Source organism: Ambystoma mexicanum, chromosome 3p (genome assembly GCF_040938575.1).
Source record: "Ambystoma mexicanum isolate Mex_15411 chromosome 3p, UKY_AmexF1_1, whole genome shotgun sequence".
NCBI classification, from domain to species: domain Eukaryota; kingdom Metazoa; phylum Chordata; class Amphibia; order Caudata; family Ambystomatidae; genus Ambystoma; species Ambystoma mexicanum.
Genome location: NC_090925.1, coordinates 962,346,187 through 962,363,535, shown reverse-complemented (window position 1 = coordinate 962,363,535; position 17,349 = coordinate 962,346,187). Strand labels below are relative to the sequence as shown.

Here is a 17,349-nt window from a genome sequence, read left to right as displayed (position 1 = left end):
TGGGGAGCGCACACCGAAAATCTGCACGCAAGAGGCCTTTGGCTCCCGACGGAGAAATCCATACATATCAACGTCCTGGAGCTCCGTGCAGTGTTTTGGGCCCTCAGGTCCTTCCTTCCGTCCCTCAAGGGCAAGGTGGTGAGGATCTGCACCGACAACACCACCACCATGTTTTACATCAGGAAACAGGGCGGAACCAGGTCCCCAGCACTGTCCAAGGAAGCGCAGGACCTGCGGCATTGGGCCGTCGCCCAAAGGATGTTTCTGGTGCCGTTTCATCTGGCAGGGATAAAAAACACCATTGCCGACTCACTCAGCAGGGAACTGCGCTCGTGCCACGAGTGGGAACTACGGCAGGATCTAGTGGATCGCCTCTTCCGACGGTGGGGCACACCCCAGATCGACCTGTTCGCGACGGCGACGAGCTGCAAGTGCCGGAGGTTTGCCAGCAGGTTTCCCCAGGCGAGGAGCATGGGCGATGCTTTCTCGTTCCCCTGGGAGGGCCTGTTCCTCTACGCGTTCCCTCCTTTGCCACTGCTAATCCGGCTCGTCAACCAGCTCAAGAGGTCACGGTGCAGGATGATCCTCGTCGCACCTGCGTGGCCGAGGCAGATATGGTTCCCGGACCTTCTGGACTTGTCAGCGTCCCCGTCAATCAAGCTGCCGGTGGACGCGGATCTACTCTCCAGGGAAGGAGGCGCCATCCTCCACCACGACCTGAAATCGCTGAACTTGCAGGCCTGGCTCCTGCAGCGCTAGAGTTTGGAGGATACGACATACCGGCCGACTGCAGAGAGGTTCTTGCAAAGGCCAGGGCGTCCTCGACTCTTAAATGCTACGGACACAAATGGAAGAGGTTCTCTGTCTGGTGCCACGCACAGAAGATTAACCCTCTACGGATTACGGCTCCCCAAGTACTGCCGTACCTGCTGACGCTGGCCAAAGCTGGACTGGCTCACGCGTCCATCAAGATTCATCTTGCTGCGATCTCCCAATACACCAGAACCACGGGGCGGACGTCCTTGTGGTCTCATCGTCTGGTGAAAGAGTTCATGAAGGGACTGTTCAGATCGTTCCCGCCGGTGAAGGCTCCGGCCCCGGCGTGGGAGCACAACGTGGTGCTGACCAAGCTCATGGGACCTCCGTTCGAGCCTCTGCACTCGGCCCCGTTGTAGTTTCTGTCGTGGAAAACAGCGTTTCTTGTGGCCATCACCTCCGCAAGACGGGTGGGAGAGATCCAGGCCCTTTCCTGCAAGGCCCCGTACTTGACTTTTCACGACACGAGGGTAGTGCTCAGGACGCACCCCTCCCTCATGCCCAAGGTACCGTCGGACTTCCATCTCAACGAACCCTTGGTGTTGCCTGTGTTCTTCCCGTCGCCTTCGTCGCCGGCTGAGAGGACTTTGCACTCGCTGGATGTGGCTAGAGCGCTGAAGTTCTACGTGGACCGCACGAAGTGTTTTCGGAAGACGTCACAACTCTTTGTGAACTTTGGACCTGTCAATCAGGGGAAGGCTCTCTCGAAGGCTTCCATTTCCAGATGGCTCTCCGGCTGTATCATGTACTGTCACCGGTTGGCAAACCGACCGCTGCCTGGCCGTCCAAGAGCCCATTCCACCAGAGCGATCGCAGCTACCACGGCGTTCCTATCTGGTGTGCCCCTGCTGGACATATGCAGGGCTGCTACGTGGAGGTCGACGCACACCTTCACGAAATTCTACTGCGTCGATCGGGATTCCAGGGAGGAGTCCAGGGTCGGCCAAGCAGTGCTGCGCAACCTGTTCGCCTGAGGTGAGCATGGTGAGGAGGTAAGATGCTTAATGTTGAGTTTGATGTAATGCTTAATGTTGAGCCTTTGCCACCTCCCGTGGTTGTGCATGTGTGTACTGCTATGTATTCTTTATTCATGAGCATGTGAATCCATGCCAGACCCCATGCTGGAGAAGGAACAAGTTACTTACCTGTAACTGTTGTTCTCCAGCATGGGTCTGGCATGGATTCACATGCGAACCCTCCCGCCTCCCCTCTGCGGCTCTTCACTTGTCATACTGCCACTTCACGTGCTTCCAAATCTGAAGATGGCTGCCAGAGGCGGGGCTTAGGTAGAGGGCAGTCATTGGCTGTGGTCAGTATGACGCAGAGACCAGTGATTGGTTACTACTACGAAAGACAGATCAGAAACGAAACTGATACTGGTTTTTTTCTTTACCGAGGATTCCCAGCCTGACGACGGGGAATATTCATGAGCATGTGAATCCATGCCAGACCCATGCTGGAGAACAACAGTTACAGGTAAGTAACTTGTTCCTTCCCTGTACAGAGGGCAGAAAGGCCTTCAGAGCTAGTCTGATTGCCCTCAGCTCCAATAGGTTGATGTGTAGTTTGGACTCAGATGGAGACCAACGACCGCTGATTGTCAGATCGTTGGTGTGTGTGCTCCCCACCCCGTGAGTGAGGCGTCCGTCACTACCGTTATCTCCGGCCATGGTTGCCAAAAAGACTCCCTTGAGAATGTTGTCGTTTCAAGCCCACCATAGAAGATCCTGAGCAACTGCGCTCGGGACTTGCAGAAGATTTGACATATTCCCTGAGAACTGGGACCACTGAGTTCTGAGTGCCCATTGTAGGGATCTCATTCTCAACCTGGCCTCTGGTACTAGGAAAATGCAGGATGCCATGAGGCCGAGCAACCTGAGAAAATCGAAGGCCGGTAGATGTTGGGCATTCTGAAACTTTGTTACCATCTGCTGGATGTGGAGAGCTCTCACTTCGGGAGGCGAGGCTTTTCCCGATGAAGTGTCCAAGATTGCTCCGATAAACTGGAGTTTCTGGGATGGTATCATGTGGGACTTCTTGAAATTGAGGGAGAAGCCCAGTTTGTGGAGGAAGTGGCAGGTGATCGAAAGATGTTCCTGAGCTTGTTCTGGAAAACTTGCTCTGATCAACCAGTCGTCCAGGTAGGGATATATGTGAATACCTCCTCTCCTGAGACTTGCTGCCACAACCGCCAACAGTTTGGTGAAAACCCTAAGGGCGGAGGTCAACCCGAATGGCAGAACTCGAAACTGATGAGAATTGCCAATCGCGAACCTCGGGTACTTTCTGTGCTTTGGATGGATTGGCACATGAAAGTAAGCATCCTGAAGGTCCAATGATACCAACCAATCTTGGAGTTAGAGAGCCTGAAGGATCTGAGAAAGTCACCATCTTGAACTTGTCCTTCCTGAGGAACTTGTTCAAGTTTCTTTCCTTTTTTGGGATGAGAAAATATGGGGAGTACCAACCCCTGTTCCTCTCCGCTATAGGTACCAGTTCTATGGCACCTTTCTCTAGCAGGGTTAAAATTTCCTGCAACAGGAGCGGATCCGGAATTTTGGCGGAGTTGGCTCCCGGTGGATGATTGAGGCCTTTTTAGAAAGGGGAGACAGTAACCTTGGGCTACTGTTTCCAGTGCCCAAGCATCTGAGGCAATGCCCCTCCATTCCTTCAGATGTCGAGACATCCTGCCTCCCACTGGTGTTTTGTGTAACAAGGCCTCAGAGGGATTTGGAGGCGGCTGCAGGAGTGGCTGAGGGTACAGATGCCGCTCCCGAGGCTGATTTTGCATCTCTTCCTCGTGCTCCACGAGGGAAGTTTCTTTTGCCCCTTTGAGAAGCCTGTCCTCTTCCTCTACCTAAAGAGGAGTAGTATCGAAAAGAACGACCCCCTCCAGGAAGATGAGCCGGAATAGGGTTTTAGAGGCTGGCGCAAAGAGGCTGCCGCTTTCGAGGTCTGAAGTTTTTCTAGGCTTTCATCAGCCTTTCTGCCAAAGAGCCTTGAGCCATCAAAGGGCATGTTGAGGAGTCTAGCTTGCACGTCTGGTGCAAATCCTGACTTCCTCAACCACGCAAATCTGCGTAGCACAACGCTTGCAACCATGGATCTGCTGATAATATCAGCAGTATCCAGTCCGGACTGGAGACATTCCCCCATTGCCTCTTTCCCGTCTTTGACTATATTCAGGAAGCCTTCCCTTTCCTCGCCTTCCAGAATATTATCAGCCGCTGCCGAAATACAGTCCCACAGGGTATGGGTAAATCTGGCTAGGGTACAGGTGACATTTGCCGACTTAAGTGCCATACTGCCTGACGTGAAAACTTTATGTGCCCAGGCATCAATTTTTTTATCCTCTCTATCTGGAGAGATAGTTGGATAAGCAGTTTGTTTTGAAGTAGATGCTGCCTGAATGACTAAACTCTCTGGAGTCGGATGTTTATTGAAATATTCAGGATCCGTTCCAGCTGGTCTATATTTTCTTGGAAAAGTGCTATCTGCAGCAGCAATAGTTTCTGGTTTCTCCCAGTTTTTCTCCACAGTCCTTTGAAGGGCCCTGTGAAAAGGGAGAACAGGATCTTTCTGAGGTCCCTTGATGATTATAACCGTCATGTCATCTTGTTCAAAAATGGGTGAAGTATTACCCCAATCCATATATTCAACTACCCTGGTCATAAGACCCCTGTACCCAGCATATGCATGCTCTGCAGGATCAGGTTTGGCGAACTCTAATTCTGGGGATGTGTCAACTCCACTGGCAGAATGTAGAGTATCACTCAGGTCTCTCATTCTAGATTCCTGGTCAATAAGTTCCTCAGGAACTTGTCTTGTACCATAAGTAACCCCCAAGGGAGTAACCTCGTCTTCTTCTGAAGCAGACTCTTCATAGATTACTGACATAGATTTGAAAAAGTCTGACCTGGGCAAAGGAGTGAATCTCCTTTCTTTCTCTTCCATCTGCGTCGAAGGAAATGGCAAATCACTCGAAGTTTGAGGGTGTCTTCGAAGTTTTCGAAGATGACTTCGATAATGGCATCAATGACACATTTGGCTTTGGCGTCGAAATTATCGACGTCGAGGGTGTCGACGAAGTTGTCGAAGTCTTCGACGACTTGTGTTTCTTGCATGGCACTGGAGAGGTGCTCGACTCTCGAAGAGTCTTCGACGGTTTTACGTCGAAACAAGGTTTTTTAGATTCCTCGACGCTACCGGTCTTGGCCATGGTAGCCTTGGACTTCCATTTGTCGTCCAATGGAGCGACTTTAGGGGTATGGCTTTTTCGAGAGTCTTTCGAGGGGGTCGGGCCGCATTCTCAAAAACCTCCATCTTTTTACGGAATTCTTCCCACTTACTGGGAGAATCCGATTTAGTCGGACAACGAATTTCTTCGGTCGACTCTGAAGAAGATGATGGAGATCTACGTCTCCTCTTCATTTTTTTCGATGACGACGAAGAGTGTCTCGATCTACTCCTAGATCGAGATCTCTTCGAGTGTCTATGGCGATCCGATTCCTTAGAATCAGTCGCTTTCTTGTGTCTTTTTGACGAAACCTTTCTTGAGGCCTCCCTCCCCACCAACAGTTTACCTCTCCTCTCACAAAGAGCTTTTTCGATCATAGATTGGCAGGACCCGCAGTCGTCGGTTCGGTGACTGGAACCGAGACACCAGAGACAAATCTGGTGGTGATCGACATCTTAGATCCACAATCTGCACACTTTTTAAACCCAGTTCTGGGTGTCGAAGATGACATTTTCTTCACAGAAAATAGAAGCGCGCCGTTCTCGATCGCAAAGCGATCGGAAAAACGGAACTGAAGCAACGGGCGCGGCTCGAGCTATTTATACCATCGGTGACGTCGACAGAGTACAGAATACGTCGAGGGACAATCGACACCACGACCTCGAGCACAGCGCCCTCTGCCAAGAATTTTTTTTTCCGAAGCAGCAAAGCTGGCGATAACGATTTATCACAAGATGAGCAATACGTGGGAGGACACAATCCATTCGTAGGGTTGTATTATTCGCAACTCTGGTTGAATAGGCTGCAGATGTGGTAACACATTTGCCAAGGGCATAGAGTTTTTGGCAGTCCTTATCCAGAGCCTCTGCCGTAGACAGTGGCACACTTGCCCTCTTTCTGGTGGTTGTAAAAACCAGAGAATCCTGTGTAGCATGACCTCGAATATACATGGGGTCTGATGGAGGGGCGAAACAGTTTCTCAACCCAAGGGTTGCCAGCCCTTGTGAGGGAAGGAGACAATAAGGAAGGAGCAAGGCGTTCCCTTATGGAGTTCAGCAGCGGACTAGCCCGACTTGTGGGAGGTTTTTCTTTGAGAATGTCCTCAACAAAATCAGAGTCCTGAACAGCCTCCTGTGTGGCAATCTAAATGTGGTCTACGGCTCTCTTTAGGATGGCATTAAATACCATTTGGTCACCTATTGGCAATGGCTGCCTCTGTTGAGGTGAGGAAGGCAGATCCAGACAAATTATGTCTGGGTTTGGGGTAGGAGTGGGTGAGAGTCAAGACCCTTGATCTGCTGGTTGCTCTTGTTCCCAGTCTGGGCACTGGTCTGTTGTGTGCTGACCAAAAGGACTGTCCTCATGGCGAAATGGATTGTCCCCATATGTTTCTTCTGGTTTAGAATACTCAAATAGCTCCTCCTGATGAGTTTGTCTGAATTGGAAGCTTCTGCAGCTTTGGTGCAATGAGGCAGGAGGAGTCCTCCCCAGGTCTCTTTGGAGCAATGTATCTTTCTGAGAAGTCTATGAACTGGGACATCTTATCCATATCATTCTCAAACCTCTGCCTAGTTTACAGGGATGAAGCAGAGGGGTATGGAGGAGGGAAATGCTCTTCAGAAGGGGGAGATGTACCAGATAAAGCCCTAGAGAAGGGATGGAGGCCTTCAGAGTACTCTATGCTTATGGGATGTTCTGCTGCCGAAATAATTGCCCTGAGACTCTCGCTGGGAAGACGGTTGCAGGGAGGGCGCCGGACCGTGAAGTTTGGCAGTCACAGTCGAAGTCTTCAGCGGGTCTGTTGGTGTTGGGTGGAGCGCGTGTGCCCCCGTCACCGGGGTGTGAATTCCCTGTAACAGTACCGGTGGTCGGTCTGTCTAGGACGGGCATCTGGGAACCGGAGGGTTCCGCCGAAAGGTCTAGGGCCTCCAGGTCAGAGCCATGGCTGCTCCTAGAGTCCTCATAACTCGAAGCGACGGCGCCAATGGGGGGGGGGGGAACAACTTTCGGCCTGCATTGCGTAGGCCCTCTACTGCTTTGTCCGCCTATCTTTGAACGGCTTGGGACAAAGGTTTTCAGGACTGGCAGGAACGCTTGTCGTGGTCACGAGGTAAGCACCTATTGCATTTGCGATGGGTGTCTTTCCAGGGGTATTTTCCGTTGCACGACGGACCGCATTTAAATGGAGTCCTCTCCATTTAGCAGCGGCGAATGGCAGCCAGACCAGACAGGGGAAGAGAAGGGACAAGGAAATGTATTCCCAGACAGAATCAACCCAGGGCCCCACTCACCCTACTATAAGGGCCTGGCCGGAGGGCTGGGGCCACGCGATCGATGCACCAGTCGCCGATCGATGCTCCAGTCGCCGAATAGCAGTTGATGTCGTTGGCGTAGGAGTTCACGAAGCAGTCGAAGACTAGACGGCCATTGTTCGTGGGACAAAGAAATAACTATTGAGCAATATTAACTCTTGCGAGCTTCGTATAAGGCGACCAACTCGTTGAGCGGAAAAAAAACAATCTGAGGGACCTTGACACGTGAGGGATTTTGGGTACGCTATACGTCACTTTAGTGATAGTGTTACAGTCATGCCCATGTCGAAGTTCCCTTTCGATCTTCGAAAGAAAGATGAAATACTCCACGATTACCACTAGATGTCAGGCTATATGCACAGCATGTGATTCTAAGCAGATTATCAAGCATAAGAAAGAAAGATCTTTTTCACCTTCCTTAGGTGGGCCTGCCATCATGCACTTTGATAATATGCTCAGGGTCAACTGTAGATTGAAAGATGTTTTACTGTTCGTGGATGTTCTATACCACATCACTCAGCATTTTGTCACCAGAAAATCAAAGTAGGCACGTTCAATCCTTTAAGTAATGAAAGATTTGGTGTCAAGCCTGCATCCTGAACTGCTCCTTTATCTACTGGTATGCTACAAGGTAGTCTAAAGCAGGCCTCTTAAATCTGTGCCTTTCTTTTCCACTAGAAAAAACAAGGATGAGATCTTTCACCTGTAAAAGCCTATGCACATTTTCTTTATCTTCTTTCAGGAGGTGTGGTTTTAACTCGTGAACCAATCTGTGAAGGTGTTTATGAAACTGCTGCTTCGGGGGAGGAGGGATGAAGGAGGGTTTTTTAAAACCTTAAAGAATAACCATACTGTATCAGTTTGGACACCCAATTATCTTTGGTGACTTTTTACCATTCTTGAACATGGTTTTGAATCCTTCGCACCCCATCTGGGTGCTAATAGGGCTAGTGCAAAGGATGCAGTGCTTCTGGGCGGCAGCACGTTTTCCCACTGCGTCTTAGGTTTGTCTGCATTATTTGCAATAATATTCCTGGTAATAAGGACTTTACAGTCTTTGAAAGAGAGGCTGTTGCTATTAGTATAGAGATGGCTCAGCACGCGGATGCGTACATCATCGAGATTTGAAAGAGGAATTAAAATCCTCTTCTTGGGTCTTTGTAAATTGCTTGTCAGTATGTGACCCCAAAAGAGATTACCTCAAGAATGAAAGTCACAATTTGCTGGAGAAAACGTTTTTAGGCCTGTTATTGTAGGCCATGAATATCTTCACATTGTCAGACCAAGGCAGTAGCTATTAGAATGATCTACTAACAACCTGGGTTGAAACAGTGGAACTCTAACTCACTTTCTACATCAGTTGCTGTTTGGTCAGATGGTTCTATCATACCTGCCTAGCGAACGTCATGGAACTTGCATCTCCAACAGAAGTAAAAGTCATGGAGCAAACACCTCCCTCCCACTCCTTCCGTTGTTCATTCCACTGTTCTGCTCGTCAGGCAGCGCTGATGAGGAAGAAAAAAATCTCTCTTGTTGCAGAAATTATAACAAATATGCTGTGAACATTCATGAAGAATATCCAAATTTGGATAGGATTATTTGTTATCCCATCTTAGTGTACAATGTGCATACGCACTGTAACTATTTACATAATAGGCACCAGAATACTTTGGACCAGAGGTATACATGTCCTCACAGTTTCCCTAGGCTGTAGATCTTCACAAATGGAATGTTTCATTTCAAAACAGCCCTATTTTGGAACTCTGAGAAGGTAATATCTGTGGGTGAGTCATAGAATCTCGTGATTGAGGCAACCAGCTCGATTGATCAAATTAAGTAACAATATCCACACGTGTAGGGGATTTCCTCAGAGTTGATAAAGATAGTTGAAAAAGTATTTCTAATGGAGAGGCAGGATTAGGAGAAGACTTCAAGAATTTTACCAAGGTTTTTCTGACTAACTGTGACACTTGCCAGATCTCAATGCCAAAGATGGTTTTGATGCAAAAATGTATCTTTTAACGACCGCCAACATCAAATGAACAGATGGGGTGCCTCTTTATAGTCTATGGTGGGGAAGTCACCAATGAGACACTCTTGGACTTTAAGTCCCCTTTGATATCAAACTCTTCAACGTAGACCATCAAAGCCAACCGCTCTGCACAATTCAGATGGTGGCTCCTGTGAGATTCAGAGGGACCCATGGGTGTATCAGAATAAGATGTTTTAAAGATAGCAGAAACAGCGACCTCCAGCCAAGACCTCAAAGAAGTCACAGTAGACAGAAGCCTGGCTATTTTCATCCGAGTGCAAATGCAGATCCCGCTCCCATCTATGAACCTCCTGAATACATTTTCTTTTTAAAAAAAACATTTTGCCTCTATGTGAAAAACATGTGGCTAAAAGTGACATTCCTGCCAAAGACTATGAAGGTTCTCAGACAAAAAAAATAAAAAACGATCTACATTTTATAAATACCCTCATAAGATTGTATGCAGCCAGGGATGTCAGTCACGAAAGAATTGAGGCATGAAGTGACCATTTACTAAATAAAACAGCTTCAACAAGCAGCGCAGATATTCCAAGATATTCCTCACAGCGAAGTAAAGAGAACTCACTCCAACTCCTACCTTGAGGCATGATGCGAATTAGCAACTGTCTGCCTTAAGTGGCAGTGTGTCATGGTCATGAAGTCAGGGGCACAGGCATGCAGGGGTTGCATGCACAGACCACCTGGGTGGACACTGTCCTGGCGCCTTTGGCACCAGGCTCATGAACAAAAGTAAATAAGAACATTCATTTAACACCAAGAAGCATTTATTATGGACATAGCACTTCAGATGCATCAATCTTGAACATTCCACCCATTAAGCAGCCCCCAGTGTATTCTTGGGTGTGGCTGCTAATGGATTGCCTTTGCACGTGCTCACTCTCTAGGAGTGGCAGGGTGTGGCTGGTAAGCCGGCCCTAATGGGCGCGCCTAAGATTTCAGCTATATAAACTGCCCCGATCCTCAAGACAGATGCTTCACGTTATTATGCACCTCCGTGCAGCGTAAGGCTACCGTCACCTGGGATTCAACTTACCTGAAGAAATCCTGCCATCCACAATCATACTCACCATCCGGCGGATTCTGCTCTCTCCTGAACGCTTCCTTCTGGCACTGCGGCTCACCTGTAAGCATCATCTGGGCACCGCGAGCATCATCCGAACTCTGAGCATCTGCAGCAGAAAAAGGGGAAAAACAAGAGACATTGCAAGAAAGCAGAAAGAGGAGCTTAGTCGCAGCAGGACTGGACTAATTCGCAGGAATCGGTGAAGGAACTTTATTCCATTAACAAGCGCCCCTGCCAGAAGCAGCAGGACGGAGAGCTCATCATTCACATTTACCAGGTGAGCCTTATGGGCCGGTACGTGCCCACTGAAATCGCACCTTGGGTCGAAGGGTTAGGGAGATACCATAGTCACCTATCAGCGCACTCACGTTTCCCCAAATCCACACAGGAGCAGTGTCACAGATTGTCACCGCCCACAGCTGATTTGCAAGGGACAAAACCTGAAGAAGGTGATCTAATTCCAGGGAGGGCTGCAACTGTGCCCCAACGCCTCCGCAGAGACCAGGTGAGAGTAACAGAACGCAAAGCCTCAACAACTCTCTGCCTGGGCGTTACGGAAACGTCTGAGACCGATCTGTTGGCCCAACTACTAGGGGAGCTACGGGCCAAAGTACACGCCACACGACAGGAGACTAGTGCATTAAGGCGGGATCTTATTGTAACTCGGGAAAGAACTGATGATTTTGCCAGACAGGTGCTACAGGCACAATCAGGACAGGTTCCCTTTCCTGGAATAAGCCAAGCTAAACCGCCACAACAATCCACACCTGTTCAAGTAGTCTTCCGCCTGAACGCTTCAATGGTGACCCAAACAAATTTGCCATATTCATGACCCAATGTTGCCTACATTTGTTATGCAGACCAGGAGCCTTTCCTAATGATCAAGCCAAAGTGGCATTTGTACTCTCATACCTAGGGGGGTAATGCTGCGGACTGGTCAATACCATTGGTAACCCAAGATGATCCGTTGCTTCAGAAATTTGGGGGCTTCCAACATGAGATGGAGAAATTGTTTGCCCGACATGCTCAGGGACAAGCCCTGGACAACGAGCTACTGTCACTTAAACAGGGAAATCAAGATCTATTAACTTGCATGCAGCTTTCAATCGTCTCGTAGCTCAAACCAACTGGCCAGAAGAGAAAAGGACTACACTCTTCTATCGAGGGCTATGTGGGGAACTTAAGGATGTGTTGGCTCAAGTTGTAAACCCACCTCAGGGATGTGCAGACTACATTGACCTCACAGTACAACTCGACCATAGGTTACAGACTAGGAAAATGGATCGAGCCAGGACAGAAGGTAGGACAGTTTTTGTGCGACCCCCGCAAGACTCACACCAAGCCACATGAACACTCGGAGCCAATGCAAATCGGTGGGTTACGGAGCCCTTTGACAAAGGCAGAAAGAGAAAAATAATGACAACCACTGTCTATACTGTGGGAAAGCAGGCCATTTCCTCCGAGACTGCCCAGTGAAACCTCCTAAGAAAATAGTAGGTGCAGCAGATAAAAAAAACAGAAGAAGCAGCAATGTTCCAAGAAAGTCAAGCTTCTGTTGCAGGATGGGCATCAAGAAGACATCACCTTTGATCTCATCGGTGCTCCTCAGTTCCAGATGATATTGGGAATGCCCTGGCTTGAGACCCATAATCCTAACATCGAATGGCGAAAACAGGTTCTGACCTTTTCTCAAGATCGCGCTGACACTTGTTACAACAAAGACATTATCAACCAAAACTCCAAGAACAGTATTGTGCTGGGCCTCATTGGCACTATACCACCTGAATATCACTCTTACCAAGATGTCTTCCAAAAGAAACAAGCTAACGTTTTGCCCCCGCACAGACCCTACGATTGCCAAATAGACCTCGGGCCCGGAGCCCAAATACCCTGCAGCCGGATTTACGCCTTAACTGAGAAAGAAAACCAACATCTTAAAACTTACTTGGATCAATATCTGGCAAATGATTTTATCCGCCCATCTAAGTCTCCTGTCTCCTCGCCCCTCTTCTCCGTACCTAAGAAGGAGGGGGGACTTGAGGACCTGTATTGACTACAGAGCGATCAACCAGATTACGGTAAAAAACTGATACCCTTTGCCACTTATACCGGAGCTTCTGGACCAAGTGAAATATGCCCAGATTTACACCAAGTTGGATTTGCGAGGGGCCTACCACCTTGTGAGGGTAAAAAAGGGAGACAAATGGAAGACGGCATTCTGCACGAAGTATGGCCTCTTCGAATACCAAGTCATGTGTTTTGGGTTATGTAACGTCCCCACGGCGTTTCAGTTCTTTATGAACGACGTATTCCCTAAGTTGTTGGACATTTGTGCACTTGTCTACATAGATGACATTCTCATCTACTCTAATTCCAAGGCAGAACATGTCTGTCATGTCCGAGCAGTTTTAGAAAAACTGCGACACCACCAATTATATGCCAAGCTAGAAAAAAGTTTCTTCCATGTGACCGAAGACGAATTCCTCGGTTTCATGCTCACACTGCAGGGGGTGCATATGGACACAAAAAGTTGACGCGATCATCCAGTGGCCCTCACCAACCTCCACAAAATGAGTACAAAGTGTGCTCAGCTTTGCTAATTTCTACCGTTGATTCATTCCTGGATTCTACGCAAATTGTTCATCCAATCACTTCCAATTCCATTGGTCCACAGAAGCGGAAGCCTTCCAGAAAGTAAAGTTAGCATTTACCACAGCATGGTTCTTCGATATGCCCGTCCAGACCTACCATATGTAGTGGAGACAGATGCTTCAAACATAGCCATGGGAGCGATGCTATCCCAAAGAGACCCGGAAACAGGACAGCTACATCCCGTCACTTTCTGGTCCTGCAAATTCTCTGCCCGCAAACTAAACTACGCAATCACGGACAAGGAACTACTGGCAATTAAGGCTGTATTTAAGGCATGGAGACATTACCTTCTTGGGGCACGACACACGGTCACCGTTATCACAGATCATCGTAACTTACAGTATTTAAAGACCGCCAAAGCGCAATCCTCACGCCAACTTCGCTGGGCACTCTTTTTCGCCGAATAGGATTTTATTACATACAGACCTGGAGTGCAGAATGGAAAAGCAGACTCATTATCACGCATGAGTGAGGAAAAAGACACCTTTACAGCATCCAATCCCGTGGCCATCATTCCGGAAGAACAAATCCAGACCACAATTGCCGCTACCACGTGTTTAGATGACTTAAAAACCAGATTACAGTCCCAGATAGATCAGGTAAAACAACAGGACTGGCTTTTAAAAGGGAGACCAGTACACCATCGAGAACAACCTACCATATTTCCAAAGAGGGTTACATATCCTGGACAAGAAACTGCAAACCCAAATCATCGTAAACTACCATGATTCGTTAGTAGCACGACATCCTGGTATAGCCAAGACACAGGCCAAGGTAAAACAAAACTATTGGTGGCTGACTTGGAGGAAAGACATTGCCCGATTTGTTACAACCTGTGGCGTCTGTGCTCAGCACAAATTTCAGAAGCAAAATCCTGCTGGGTTACTACATCCGTTAATGGTTCCACCAGCACCTTGGCATACACTATCAATGGACTTTATCACAGATCTTTCCCCCTGCAATGGTTGCACCACCATCTTAGTCATTGTGGACTTATTCTCCAAAATGGCCCATTTTATCCCTCTGAAAAGACTTCCAACGGCATTGCCTCTTGCCACCGTATTTTTGGAACAAATTGTCCGATTACATAGATTTGCATCCATCTTGATATCGGATCATGGAACTCAATTTGTTTACGCCTTTTGGAAAAGATGTTGTGCAATTGCCAAAATTGACCTCCGGATGTCCACTAGCCACCACCCTCAAACCGATGGACAAACCGAACGAACCAATCAGACGCTAGAACAGTGTTTAAGATGTATGCTTCAACACTCCGAAGACGCCTGGAAGAACATACTTTGGGTGGGCGAATATGCATATAACAATTTGGTTCATACGAGCACTGGACAAACTCTATTCTATACTCTACACGGAAGACACCCACGGACTTCAGTGTTTTATCCACCCGATACTTTGGAAATGCCGGCAATAAAAACTCTGCATACATCCATCACTCAAGTTCTTGAAGAAGCAACAGAGCACTTGAACAAGGCCAAAGAAAGACAAAAACTGTTTGCTGACCGGCACAGAAAAGAAGCTCACAATTACCAGATTGGAGATAAAGTTTGGTACATACCTTTGAAAGGATCACAAGCCTTCCGCCCCAGAAATCTGGGCCCCTATACTATCAAGGCGATAATCAACCCTGCCGCCATGAAATTGGAATTACCATGGCACAAGAAGATGCATCCAGTATTTCATGTCTCGCTCCTTAAACCCATGAAACCAAATACACAAATTGATTCTCCGCCAGAGCCTGAATTATTAAATGGGGAACCCGAATATGAAGCTAAGTCTATCTTGGATTCTAAGGTGGTTCGAGCCAAACTGTATTACCTAATAGACTGGAAAGGTTACGGACCCCAAGATCGAACCTGTGAACCAACGAATATGTTTATGCCCTTCGATTGGTCAGGCAATTCCATCGCAATAATCCCACCAAACCAGGACCGGGAGGAGAACCACCCTTGAGAGGGGCCTTGAGGGGGGGAGTGTTGTCATGGTCATAAAGTTAGGGGCACAGGCATGCAGGGGTTGCATGCACAGGAGACCTGGGTGGACACTGTTCTGGCACCTTTGGGACCAGGCTCATGAACAAAAGTAAACAAGAACATCCATTTAACACCAAGAAGCTTTTATTATGGACATAGCACTACATATGCATCAACCTTCAACATTCCATCCATTAAGCAGGATGCATTAACCTTGAACATTCCATCCATTAAGCAGCCCCCAGTGTATTCTTGGGTGTGGCTGTTAATGGATTGCCTTTGCACGTGCTTACTCTCTAGGAGTGCAGGGTGTGGCTGGTAAGCCGGCCCTAATGGGCGTGCCCAAGATCTCAGCTATATAAGCTGCCCGATCCTCAAGACAGATGCTTTACGTTATTCTGCTCCTCTGTGCAGCGTAACGTTCACCGTCGCCTGGGATTCAACTTGCCTGAAGAGATCCTGCCATCCACAATCATACTCACCACCCGGCGGATTCTGCTCTCTCCTGAACGCTTCCTTCTGGCAATGCGGCTCACCAGCAAACATCTTGGAGTGCAGTCATCTTCTTCTGGCATCGCGGCTCACCTGTAAGCATTTCGGAACGCAGACAGCATCATCTGGGCACCGCGGCACGACGTGCATCATCCGAACTCAGAGCATCTGCAGCAGAAAAAGGGGAAAAGACAAGAGACATTGCAAGAAAGCAGAAAGAGGAGCTTAGTCACACAGCAGGACTGGACTAATTCTCAGGAATCAGTGAAGGAACTCTATTCCATTAGCAAGCGCACCTGCCAGAAGCAGCAGGACGGAGAGCTCATCATTCACATTTACCAGGTGAGCATTATGGGCCGGTACATGCTGTCATGATGCCTACCCCCAGAGCACCAGGCCAGGCACAGCACCATGGCACAGCAGGCATCATGCCCCCGGGTAAAAGCCCAGCGGCCCCTTATAGGGGCTCTTTGGACTCTGTCCTGGCGCCGTTGGTGCCAGGCTCATGTTGGACATCAGTCCTGGCGCCATAGGCGCCAGGCTCATAAAGGAAGGTGTTTGGTGCACTTACCTGATGCAGACCATGCTGCAAGATTCAGGCCTCCCTGAAACCTGAAAGGGACTATTTTTTCATTGGGACTATTTTGCCACTCGGGCGTGGCCAGGGAAGGATACTTACCTGGAACTACTTTGGGGGCTATTTAAGCCACGCCCAGACAGTAGCTCACGCTTCGCGTTGTTCTGCATCCAAGCAGCTGAACGCTCACTGTGTCTGCTCCTGCATCTGGTCTCCAGCCACGCCCGCCTCGATCCTGGAACACCTGTAAGGAAAGAAGAGAAGAGAAAGGTGAAAACCAAGAATTTTATCAAACTTCTTACCTGCATCTGGAACCTTCACGCCAGCGTTCCTGAGAAAAGACTCTTTTAAAAGCACTGCGTTGCTCGCTGCAGCGCCGCGCTTCACTCACCTGTCCTGGGGAGTTCTTCTGGCTTCACCGCGACTGTCTGCTCCGGTCGCCACATCTCTGCGCCTAGGGGAGAGAAGAAGAGACAAAAGGTGAGCAGAAGGAACATATGAGGAAAGCCTAATTTTCCGCCATAACACTTACCGGTCTTCTGTTGGTGGACCATTCCTCATTTCGGGTCGGCGCCGCTTCGTTGGCAGGTACCGCACCCTGGCCCCTATGGGGAAAGGACAAAAGACAAAGACATTACTGGAGGAATATAAAGACATTAAGAGGGGTCGCCCCCATCGCTAACTCACCTGAGTTTACCATCGGCAATTCAATCCCTCAACGCATCGCCTTCATTCTGCACCTGAAATAAAGGACAGATCACAGGTTAGGAAGGCAACAGAAAAGGAGGCTCAACACTTGAACTTTTGTAATCTTCATACCTACGGCGTTCCGCTCGGAAAAGTCAAGTGGATTTTGCCAGCGCCATTCTGAAAACCAGTGAAGTAACTGGACAAACACGCGCCCCTGCACCAGGAGGAGGATGGAGAGTTCATCCTTTCAAACCATAAGGTGAGCTTCAACCGGGGATTTCGGAGGAAGTTAGAGAAGAACGAAGGGGGCAAGGGGGGAGCAAGCACACCCTTTCTCATCTGCAGAAGGATATTCCTACGGGCCAGACAAGCAAGATTTGAGGGTCCTGTTCAGTCGGTGTTCTGAGTTCTGCGCATCACGCCCACTGAAATCGCACGTTGGGTCGAAGGGTTAGGGAGATACCAT

At 48.7% G+C, this 17,349-nt stretch overlaps 1 protein-coding gene across 4 annotated transcripts in view; it reads right to left on the bottom strand.

Annotated features, from left to right (window-relative positions):
- The window catches only part of ITCH (itchy E3 ubiquitin protein ligase), a 2,968,415-nt gene that overhangs the window by 2,683,759 nt on the left and 267,307 nt on the right, over nucleotides 1-17,349 (bottom strand). The window lies entirely within an intron of this gene.